At 37.5% G+C, this 12526-nt stretch overlaps 1 protein-coding gene across 3 annotated transcripts in view; it reads right to left on the bottom strand.

Moving 5' to 3' along the window:
- Nucleotides 1-12526, bottom strand: part of TDRD3 (tudor domain containing 3) — a 153708-nt gene that overhangs the window by 11406 nt on the left and 129776 nt on the right. The gene's annotated exons all lie outside the window — the stretch shown is intronic.

Below are 12526 nucleotides of genomic sequence, written 5' to 3'. Positions count from 1 at the left end.
ACAAACAGAATTTTTTTCCTACACTTTACGCATAAAAAACTACATTCCGGAGGGCGCATGAGCGTAGCCTGACGGATGGTTGCTTCCTAGTTAGGCTCCACTCGACTTCGGGCTGCTAGCAAGAAACGAAGCGTGTCACACGGACTCCGTAGCAATTCCCTGCATCAGATAAGCAATCGGGATGGGTCCGGCGTCTAAATCAAAGCGTCCCGCGGCGCTGCAGAACTCATCCCGCGGTGCGGCCTCCAAATCCAAGATGGCGCCGGCGTCTTCACCTCCCGCGTCCTCAGCTTCTTCTCCTACGCATCAATCAGAAGACAGTATGGACGCTACGCCTAGTCTTCTGCAGGAGACTGCCCCAAGTGAGGATTCAATCTTTCTACAAAAAATGAGAGCTATGATCCACGAGGAGCTTGCCCAAGCTATAACATCTATATCAGAATTACGCCGGGATATACGCGAGATTGGTCAACGTACCGCCACTATGGAAATCAGAATGGATGACGCCATGACAGTATTGGAAAGCCTAGATCATGATCTACACACAGCACAAAGAGAGATCTTCCTTTAAATGGATCAATTGGAGGACTATGAGAACCGGTCAGGACGCAGCAACCTACGAATCAGAGGGGTCCCTGAAACTGTTGTAGACTTACAGGGCTATGTTACTGCCCTGTTCCAAGAACTAGCACCAGAGCTTCCACTTGAACGTCTAGAAATGGATAGGGTCCATCGCTCCCTAGGCCCTAAGAAACTGAATGGCCCGCCTAGAGACATTGTGGTGAAATTTCATTTCTTTCGCACTAAAGATGCTCTCCTGCTGAAAGCCCAGAATAGCTCTTTCTTACAGTTTCAGGGCACTGAATACAGCCTGTTTGCAGACTTAGCCTCTTCTACTTTGGCAAAGCGGCGAGCTCTTCGCCCCTTCCTACACATCCTTTCAGCTAACGGTATACGATATCGTTATACGATATCGGGGTTACCCTTTCAAACTGTTGTTCCAGATGCAAGGTGGCCAGTATCAGTTCACCACCCCAGAGTAAGCCCAAACCTGTCTTGTACAGCTTGGTCTTTCGCACCCACCAGCATCTACTTCGCCTTCTGGTCAACAGAACTCGGGTATACCGTGCCCGGCTTCGCCTGGCCCCTCTAGTACACCTCGGAGAGGCCTCGAGCAACGCTCTCAAGTTCTAACCCGACTGGTCTCCCAAGTCTTCTCATCCAAGTCCCCGGGATAACTTTTCGCTGGATACACGTGAAGCATGCATATACGGGTCATTTCACTACTTTTAAGCTTATGTTTTTTTTTTTATCTCCGCTGACACGTTTACTATTCTTATAGCCCGTTTGTTGGATACATGTCACCCCACCGGATTGCTTTGGATCCCCAAGTTTGGACCGTGGGTTCAGGTGATCCTGTATATAGTTTGATACTAGGGATTCCTCGAGCTGTTTTAGCTCTTGTGATCCTATTGTTTTACCCAATTATGGGTATTTTCAGCTTGTTTTTAGTAGTTAGTTCTTTGTTATTTTTGTGTTTTTACGTGGCCACAGAGAGATATCACGGCTTCTGAAATTACAATAGCTATTAAGTCCTTAAAGGCTGGTAAACGCCCTGGTCCGGATGGCTTCCCCCCATTGTTTTACAAAAAAATGTCGGTGGTTTTAACGCCCCATCTGCAAATTATGTTTAATGATTTGAAGCTGGGGCGAGTCTTCCCCCCAGAATCCTTGAAAGCATCTATTGCCATGGTACCAAAGCCGTCGACTGACCACATATCCTAGGCTAACTACCGACCTATAACACTTCTTAATATAGATGTAAAAATCCTGGCAAAAATTTTGTCTATTAGGTTGAATAAATTTCTAGGCAGCCTAATACATGGAGACCAAGTGGGTTTCGTCCCTCGGCGCCAAGCTGGAGATAATGTTCGTAGAGCCCTTCAGCTTTAGTACCTATCACAGTCAAAATCAATAGAATGTATGATGCTATCGTTGGATGTACCTTGGAAGGCCTTTGATTCTTTATCATGGCAATATTTGTTTTATGCCCTCAAGAGATGGGGTTTTGGCACTCATTGTTTGCACTGGATTGAGGCATTGTATGCTTTTCCCTCTGCTACTGTAAAATATATGGGTTATGTCTCGACTTCGTTCCCGATATTGCGGGGTACCAGACAGGGCTGCCCCCTCTCTCCCATATTGTTTATATTGGCCCTTGAACCACTAGCAGCTGCTATTCGTATAAATCAGGATATAGCTGGGATAGAAGTATTCAACAGGGTTCATAAAATCATGCTTTTCGCAGATGATATACTGTTAACATTAACAGCCCCAATTACGACTTTGCCAAATTTGCACAATCTACTTACCCAATTCTCGGAGATATCAGGTTTAGTAGTGAATAGTGAAAAGTCTAAAGCACTAAATGTTTCCTTGCCTCCATCCGTAGTTGAAGCATTGCAACCTCATGTTGCCTATAAGTGGTTGAGAGTTATCCCATATTTGGGTATAAAGATTTCTTCTCGTTTGTCATCAATATATCAGGCTAATTATCCACCATTGTTCTGCGAGCTCTCTAATTTGCGTTCCAAATGGCAAAATCTCCCATTGTCCTGGATAGGCAGGATACATGCAATTAAAATGACATACCTCCCGAAACTATTGTATCTGTTTCGTACACTCCCAATACCAGTTCCCATGCAAGTACTTAAGGATGAACAGAGGAAGGTGTTGCGATTTATCCGGGACCTTGGGAGACCACGGGTGCCGGATAGTGTTGTATCGCCATAGGCTGAAAGGGGGACTTTCGGTTCCTAATTTCTCTAAGTATATGCAGGCGGCCCAATTAGCCTCATTAGTGGCACTTCATCGTTTTCTAGATCCCCCGATCTGGGCTCATATATATGCTGAAGAGCTCCCAAACACAGGGAGAACCTGCAAACTCCATGAGGATAAGTGTCCTAGCTGAGATTCAAACCTGAGACCCAACGCTGCAAAGGCTAGAGTGCTAACCTCTGAGCCACTGTGCCGCTCTAATCATACCAAGTAAAAAAACATGCAGTAACCTATAATACATGGAAATGTTTAGTCATCATTCCCACTTGTATGTTGTGTTAATGCACATATTACTATGTCTGCATAAATGTTGACATTTATTGACCTGTACTGCAATGCACTGTGCTTTTAAATGTGCAACATACACTACATTTCTGTGCTATATGGTTCCCTGGGCAGCCCATTCAAAGGAACAGGCTGCTGAACACACAGCAAAGCACACAGCAAAGTGCACAGCCATAGTGAAAACAGCTCTAAGGAAGTATTGGGGTTAAAAAGAATGGGTAGATTGTATATAAGGCACTTCTCAGTGCTAAAACAAAGTTAGTAGATATTCGAAATATAATGAATTTATTTTTTATTTATTTGACAGATTTGTGTTAGAAATAATATTCATGATAGTATTACAAGTTATACCTTCAGTAGTAAAAATAATACAATGTCAGCACAGCATTATGGTGATGAACTAAGTGGCAGTTCAGTTCAGTGACACTAAGTGAATGATGAAGAGTTTGAAATTGAAGGCGACTATTCATCGATGGCTCATGGTGTCCACCTTCACAAGGGCAATTTATTTGGGTCAGTCCCAACTGGCCATTTTCTCCTTGTGAAGAATATGCAGACATAAAGAGAGTCATTGAGTTGTTGCAATATCACCAACACAATTGGGTCATCTGTGTTGCGCTTAAAATGGTATGCTTCCTTCTTGGTCAGCAACACCGATACACCAAGTATCCCTGTTATCTGTGCATGTGGGACAGCAGAACTCGTGAGAGGCATTGGGTGGAAAGGAATTGGCCTCCAAGATCTGCCCTAAAACAAGGTGATCCAAACATTCTAAATGAGCCACTTGTTGATAGAAAGAATAATATATTCCCGCCTATGCATGTGAAATTGAGTCTGATGAAGCAGTTAGGTAAAGCTTTGCCAACTGAAGGAGACTGTTTCAAGTACCTCATTTTGGCATTTCCTAGCCTGTCATTTGAAAAAAAAAAGTCGATGTGTTTGATTGTCCACAGATCTGGCAGCTCATCAAAGATGAACATTTCATCAGGACAATGTCAGAAGTCGAAAAGAATGCTTGGTTACCATTCAAAGCCATTGTCAAGGACTTTCTTAGAAACACACAAGCAAATAATTAGACAAAACTTGTCCAGAAACTCTTGGAGAGCTACAAAATTCTTGGTTGCAATATGAGCATCAAGGTGCATTTTCTGCGTAGCCCTCCTTCTAACTTCTCTGAAAGCCTTGGTGCAGTCAGTAATGAGTAAGGTGAACAATTCCACCAAGATTTAAAGGTCATGGAAAGACGGTATTAGGGTAGATGGAATTTTCTTATGATGGCTGACTATTGTTGGAGCATCCGGCCGGATTGTCCTAACACTGAACACCCCAGGAAAAGCTATAGCGTAAATTTTTACCTGAACCGCTTACCTGGTTAATTTTCAAATGTTTTACTGTAAAAAAAAAAAATGTCATAGAGTAACAATAAATCCTTTGTATGAACAAAAAAAATTTAAATACACAATACATTCAAGTTATTTCACTATTTTTTCATTGTATGTAAAATTTGTATGTTTTTTGACAAAAATGTAGGGTACCCTGTATCGCAAAAACTGAATGTGATAGCTGTTTAATAATAATAATAATAATAATAATAATAATAGCAAATAAATGGGGCCATTTCTGGATTCACCACCCAAAAATTAGTAAAAAAAAACAAGTGTAAGATCTAACTCAACCAAAGTCGTGTTTCCCCAGTGTATTTTTTAGGGTTATTAAATTCAAATTGTAGCTTTTTTAGTAATCTGTCTAAACTATAAACAAAGAGGAACAACAATTAACCATTTTTCATGATACAATAATTGTTAAGGAGCAAGTAGAGCTAAAATTCAGATACAGTGGATATAAAAAAGTGTACACACCCCTGTTTAAATCCAGGTTTTTGTGATAGAGAAAAAAAAAGACCACAATAAATCATTTTAAAACTTTTTCCACCTTCATTGTGACTTAAAACCTGTACAATTCAATTGAAAGACAACCAAATCTGTTAGGGGAAAAATATAGGAAATAAAAAAACATACAATAAAGCTGGTTGCATAAGCATTGATACCCTAAAACTAGTAACTTGTTGAAGCATCTTTTGATTTAATTGCAGCATTTAGTCTTAGTTGAAAACTCAAAAATTCAGTCTTTTACAGCATTGAAAAACGTGGCATTTTAACAGGGGTATATACAATGTTTATATCCACTATATAGGGCCTATGTCTGTAAGAGAGTGGTACTACGAATGACCTGGTTAGGGTTTCAAACAATTGCAAAGGTTCCAATTGCATTCTAATTTAGTAAATTAGGTTCTTTTATGGGAAGTCTTCAACCATGCAAAATAAGGCTATATGGGGAATTATATTATCCGAGTCTGCCTGTAGCTTAAAATCTATATAGCAAACACTGTTGTATATTAGAACAAAACAATAAATGTGTTAGATAGTTACCAAAACAGTAGAAGTCTATGCTAATCTATAACTATAAATTAAAGGTACAGAAGGCCCTGTGGATTATTTTAACTGCATCTCCCACCTCAATTCACCATCATATATTTGCATTACTTTCTTCCAACCTTATTGTACTAGCTCCAATGTAGTTTCCAGAAGCAGCTGATGAAGAAATGCATTTTGCTGGATGAGGATATTATACAAAGGCGTTAAATGTTAATGCTAATACCAGTCCATATATCTTTGATATTTAGACTATGATGAAAAGGCACCATGTTTTTAGCCCCTTTCAGTGCATAGAGGTGCATAATTGGAAAAAGTGAAGGAATGTAGTCCATTATCTAAAGGCAATTAAAACGGAGTTAAACTAACTATAACATCAGACTTTGTATTAGATATCTATTCTCGCATACTTGTACTGGAATGTCTGTCCCCTTAGTGGAGCTGGCTGTGTCAGCTTGCATCCATGATTTTAAAAACATTCATTACGTGTAGGAAAGTAGCCAACTGCTCAAACTTCCTGTCCACGTTCTCTAACCAATCAGGAGCGTGGGCTCTGTTTGAAGCAGACAGAGAAGAGGCTGAATAGTGGAGTCCCATTTCATGTGTCATCAGTGGAGTCATCAGCATTCTCACTGTCAGCATAAGGAGAGGATGTGAAGCGGAGAGGAACATACACTCCAGCAGCATAGCCCAGCCTAACCACTGCCACTATTGATCTGCTCTCTCATTAACACATGCATCATCCACTGCACCAACAAGGCAGTTGAAGGGTAAGAGGGTAAAACAGGAGCATTTTTTAATGATTTTGAGTACAATTAATTAAAATACAAAATAGCCACATAGAAGGAGTGATATACCTTAGGCTTATGACAAACATAAGCCCAGGTTAAATCTCACAGTTTATGTCCGCTTTAAGTGCAGCCATTACTGGAGTGATAATTTGTAGACAGGATGTGGCTGGATCAAATCCGAAAGGACCGAGATTGAACAAAGGCAGAAAACCAGTATCTTGCACTACAGAGTGTAATGAAAGGGCCATCTACTTGTCCATTACACTCTATGGCAAAGGGCTGTGCAGACACAGCATGACATTTAGCCTCTGGGCAGGAGCTTCTTGCAATAAAGATCTATCACTTATGACCCTTCCTTCTGCAGAGTGACTGGGCTTGCATCCATTCCTGGCAAGCAGCCTGTAGTGTATAGCTGGTTCCCTCCCAATGTTTTGCTCTCTGCAAATGTTATGTGCACCAAAGAAATAATGTCACCGCTACTTTGAATTGTAATACATGTGTTTTGTGATTAAATAGTTAATTTATATCCTCTGTGGCTAATAATGAATACGTTTGTAAAAATTTGTGCCTAGAGCCTGGTTTTGTGACATGTTAAAGCTTATAAACAGTTAAAGAAATAGGGTTAAAACATACAGTAATTTTTTAGCCAGCAGTCGTTGTATACTACAATCACATTCCACATTAACCAGCACATTATTTGTTTGTAATAAAAGCTGATAAAGAATTTTGGCATGTAACAGATAAATGTAAAATGTGGGGTAGGAAGCTAAAGCAGAAGGAATATGCAGTTATATTTAATGGCCTGAAAAAATAACGATTAGAACATGCTACTATCAAAGTAATGGCTGTCCTGTGCCATGAACTGCTATCAACATCTACATTTATAAAAGGTTTAAACAAATCAGTACACAGGCACTGAAAGTTACTCCACCTTAGGGAGTAATTAACTTTCAAATCTGTTTCCATTTTCATTTAACAGTAGGCCCTGGTCAATCTACTGTACTTCACTGATTAGTCCAAGGTTTTAGAAAAAAAAAAAAAGAAACGTTTTATTCAGCACTTTTTATGGAGACTACCAACCCAAAAATAAAAGCATTCTACTAGGAATAAGACAAGTAAATATATTAGAACCTGGTATATGCCATCACATTGAAATTAGTCTAAAAAAATCAATGGTTCAGGTGATACACTTTGAGAGCATTATATACTATGTAGAATCAGAGAAATTTATAATCATATATAAATTGAAAAAGATTAAAATGAGGGTCATTCTATTCAAGTGATACTTGTAAAAGCTAATATTGTATCACCCTCAGTAATACAAAAAATCTACTATTGATGCTCTCAAGGTTTTAAATATTATGGTACTTTGTACTTAAATAGCCCTTATTAATACTTCAAGATATAATTATCATAATCACTGGCACATATTTTTACAGTGAAAAGGTTTTTATTATTCACGCTTTAATAAGCTTCATTTTACTACCCAGAAAGTACAACTTTTATATTAGGTAGATAAGTAGTTAAGGATAGTTTTCATGGGCGTTGTCTATCACGAGCCTTTATGGATATCTAGCCTTTTATTGCTTGAAATAAGGTTTCTTGGCTCCCTTAATGCCATTGTGGTCACTCTTTGCTGTAATTTTAATTGTGAATCAGTCAAAGTCGGAAAAAAATAATTAACTATACAAGCTTTTGTGCTTACAATAAAGGTATATATAGACATGCTAGAGTGTTTGCCATTACAAGGCAGACGCTTTCTTAAAAAGGTTTAAAAATACTATTATAGTTGAATACGACTTAGGGAAATAGGTTCATGTTTCCACTTTAAATACATAAAAAAAAATCTAATACAAATACTGCATAAAAACAAAAATCCCACACCAAAACAATCAATGAATTTTAAATGGTAATATCCTGGCTCTTACTCTGTGACTCCACTTTCCTTCCTTCACCTTACACACAACCCCAGACCTGATAGCAACAGGTAGTTTTACAAGTCTTTTTTTCACCCTTTATTGTATATACAGAATCCTCACTACCTCCATCCTCTCTCATCTTCTCTTCATGCTATTCATTTATAGCTATCTTGCTCCACAGAGCTGCTGTTGCATAACAGCATCCTGGGATTATATCCAAATTTTCTGAATATTTTACAAACTCTACCTAAAGACTTGTATACTTTAATCCTTGATGGCTTCAACATTGTAAAGGATGGGTCTACATCTATTAAAACATTATAGTGGAGGGTCTAACATAGTAAACACACACATTGCCAGATCTACATTTGATCTTTTCTCCTCTTCTCTAAACTTTTCACCCATCTCACAACACTTTCACTTTCTGAACATAATCTTCCTACCATTACCTTCATTACAGCAGCACTCACTGTTGCCAAGCAATGATGAGATCCTGTGTATATTGCAATATAATCAATTTACAGAGAATACATAATTAGCACATGAAAAATAAGTTGGATTAGGATCTGAAGTACCATAAACCAAGGAGTCAATGAGTTTGTATGCTGACAGCACAGCCCTATGCTTAAGGTGGGGTATAATACATAAAGGTGGGGATACCGTGCATGCACAGCTCAGCTTTGACTTCAGAATCCCAGAGCGATCAGTCATATAGGAGGCATTATTGAAGAAGGGACATGTACATGTCTGCAATAATAATCTGTATGATTAGTGGAAGTGGAAAGTGGTCCACAATATACCCATGCCTATCTCCAGAAACCACAAAATGTCTGGTACATACTCCTTTTGTCCCTCACCTTATTTCCAGCAACTCTAACCTGGCATTTTACTAAATAGAATCTTGCTTCTACAATCTATTATGAATGCTGCAGCTAAACTTTTCTATCCATCCCAGTACTCATTCTCACATGCTGCTACTATCTCCATATCTCCACTCTGGCTTCCATTTCAATGAATGCAAAAACTCTCTGAATGCAAAAACTTTGGATTTAGGGCCCATAATATTGCCTATTGATTGTTATATATTGTATATTGATTGTTAGAACACATGATATTTCAGCTTAGTGCAAGCTATTACCCTTATTCAAAGTTGATGAACCACTATAAAATCCAGATCTATCACTCGCAAAACTGTTCTCTAAACTGTACTCTAAAAGTCAAGGTTTTTTTTATATACCTTTCTTGTTATGCACATAATGTATTCATTTATTTGCTACCAACACATAATCTTGCCATCAATGCAATTTGAAAGATAGTCATTAGCTACATAATTTTATCTTGACCGTTTACCCACAACTGGGATTTATGCGTGTGTGCCATGGTGGGGATGGATAAGTAAACCAATTATCCTTTAAGCTCCTTAAATGTGATTGATAAAAAGGAGCCTGCCACAAAATAGATCACACAATTGCTCAGTTCATCTATTCACCCTTTCCTTTTTGGCATATCTTCCTGTATTAGAACACAAACAATATAGAAATATTAAGAGTCTCTTGTGTTACCCACTGAACACAGGTATATATGTTCTGCAATGGGACAGAACAGTGTCACACTCACTAAACTTCAATGCAATTTCAGATAGTTATGACTTTCAGTCTTTGCAAATTTCCAGTAATTCAACAGTACTTTGTAAATCACATCCTTACTTAGAGCGACTGTATTCTTTTTTTAAGGGGTGTGCATACAGCAGTACAGTTATCTGAATTTTATTTTGAATTATTCTGTTTATAGCAAGGAATAGAAAGCCCTGACAAGAAGGGTAAAATATTCCCAATAAGCTGGTGTTGGACTGTAACATCAGGATTCTAAAGTATGCTAAAAGGTTGGTTGGGAGAAACCGCAACCTAAAAGTGCAGCAGTTTTTTTTCTTTTTTCTTAAATCTTTGCTACTGACATTACTGCACTGATTAAACTGTCTGTTTACATAAATTAAAAATAACATTTGTTATAAAACTATCATTAAGCCTATTTAAATATTTAAACACAGCTGTAAACAAAAGGGTTTGTTTAATCCATACAGATTCCTGCAGTTTATTGAAAATATCCTTTTAGACTCTGTAAAATTATGCTTTAGTCCAAGAATGAGAAGCTCAGAAATGATGTGTGTCAAACCTAATATTCAAAGGAATATTTAGATTAAATGTCAAGAGCATATGACTTGGTAATGATAGTGATCACTAAATTACCTTTTTAAATTTTTGCATGAAATAGACTCTAAATAGAGGAACACACCACAGAAGAGAACTAATGCAAAAAATTCACCAATTCACCTGATAGCTATAGAGCATGACAGTCAATGTATTATCAACCTACAAGTCAAGTAAAATATTAAATACAATGTTATGAGTAATAATATGCTGGAAACATTCCAATTATCTACTAACAAAAAAAAAATTAAAAAAATGGAATATATTGTAACGATATGGTTAATTTCAGGGCATTCCTTGGGCTGTGTTTCTTAAAAACCTAATGATTACAAGGATCTTTAAGCTTCATTTTAACCACTTTTTTTAAAAAAAAATCACACCTGTGACTATTATCTTTAGAATGTGGGGTGAATGTTCAAGGACTGCCTATATTTTTCACATTTGGCTCACATCATGGCCCTATACCAGGTGATATGGAGAATTCTTGAGCAGCTTTATCTGCTTTTGCTTAGGCTGCTCAAACATACAAAAACTGTAATAATTTAAACATTCCAACTACAAATCAAATGTAAATGTCTAAATATAAACATTTGGCATCTTCTTGGATTTCCACCTCCATTTTGATACCTGCTTAATGAAAATGACATCTGGAAATTGACTGGCTGCTGTAGGACAATTTTCTTTTAGACAGTTGTGATAAATGAGGCACAGTACAACCTGGCTATCTACAGAACAACTGTTACAGATAAAAGGAAACAAGAGAAAGGCACAAAACTGAATGAGTAACTGTGTAGTAAGGTGAAATAAAGAAAGCAACTAAATGAGAAATACATAAATTAGAACACATTGATTTTTCTGTTTAAACTCCAAAGATTATACCATGGCACAAATGATTATTGATTAGCAAACTTAATGGGTGGTTTACTCAATAAAACATAAGGGAAATTACTGTTTATACAGCAAATTTAAACATGGTGCAGTCATTTTCCAATGTTAACATTTTTTCCAAAAGCTAGTTGTACATCATGCTAAAAGTTTAAATATATTTTTTTATGTTTGTTTTTTTGCAAAATTAACCCCAATGCACCTAGCAAGAAGTCTAAGAGCAGATTCAATAAGATATCATAAAATGTACATATATGTGTATGAAACATGTTTCATAAATAGAAGGCCATATCCGTCAGAAATTTTAAAAGGCCCATTAACCCTTGAGAATGGAATGATGGCAATTTTAAAGGAAAGAAAGAATAGGCGTTTGGAAGGTCAACACCTCAGTTTAGTTGCTCAGCTAAGATTAATGAAATGCTGGGTGAATACTCAATTAAATTAAATGCTGAGCTTGTGCATCTAGTTGGGTAAATGCTTATCCCATAAAGAATGTAACATTAAACAGGATTGATTGTATTTGCCATTCCACCGATAGCCAGTTGCTAATATACCTAAAGTGTTCTGTAAGGTGTAAAAAGTCCATATAAAAGAAGTAAAGCAAAAGCTGGTATTTCAACTGACAAAGGAGTAGGAAGATCAGTTTACAAATTTGGCACAATGGGCTTGAGTTATAAATGCTATCCAAGGCTAGAGAATATATACTTTCATCAATGAAGCTGGATGATCCGGCAAACTTGGAAAAGATTTCATAAAAGTCATTTTCTTTTTGTTAGCAAATGTTTTCAATCCTGGACCAGATCCATTGCAGGTTTGCTGGATCACCCAGCTTTACTGATGAAAGTATCTTCTCCAGCCTTGAAAAGCTTTAACAAATTAGGCCCAATGAGTGAAAGAGAATCAGAATAAAAAAGAGAAACAATACATGAGGATAGAAGAGGAAAGTACAGAGAAGACAGGTGTAGAAAGTAAAGTTGTGAAGAAAAAAAGTGAAAAAGAGAGAAGAGATATATAGAGGGTGGAGGTGCAGAGCACAGGTATAAAGAGTAAAAGGAAAAAAGAAACAAAAGAAGGGATGGGGGTATCGAGAAGGGGAGTAAAGGAGAAGTGTAAAGAGAAAGACATAAAGAAAAGAGAATAGCAGAGAGGTGTGGAGATGGGAGGTGAGA

Source organism: Pyxicephalus adspersus, chromosome 1 (assembly GCF_032062135.1).
Source record: "Pyxicephalus adspersus chromosome 1, UCB_Pads_2.0, whole genome shotgun sequence".
Classification (NCBI taxonomy): Eukaryota; Metazoa; Chordata; class Amphibia; order Anura; family Pyxicephalidae; genus Pyxicephalus; species Pyxicephalus adspersus.
The sequence above is the reverse complement of the archived record's forward strand: the minus strand, read 5'-3'. Positions and strand labels throughout refer to the sequence as shown.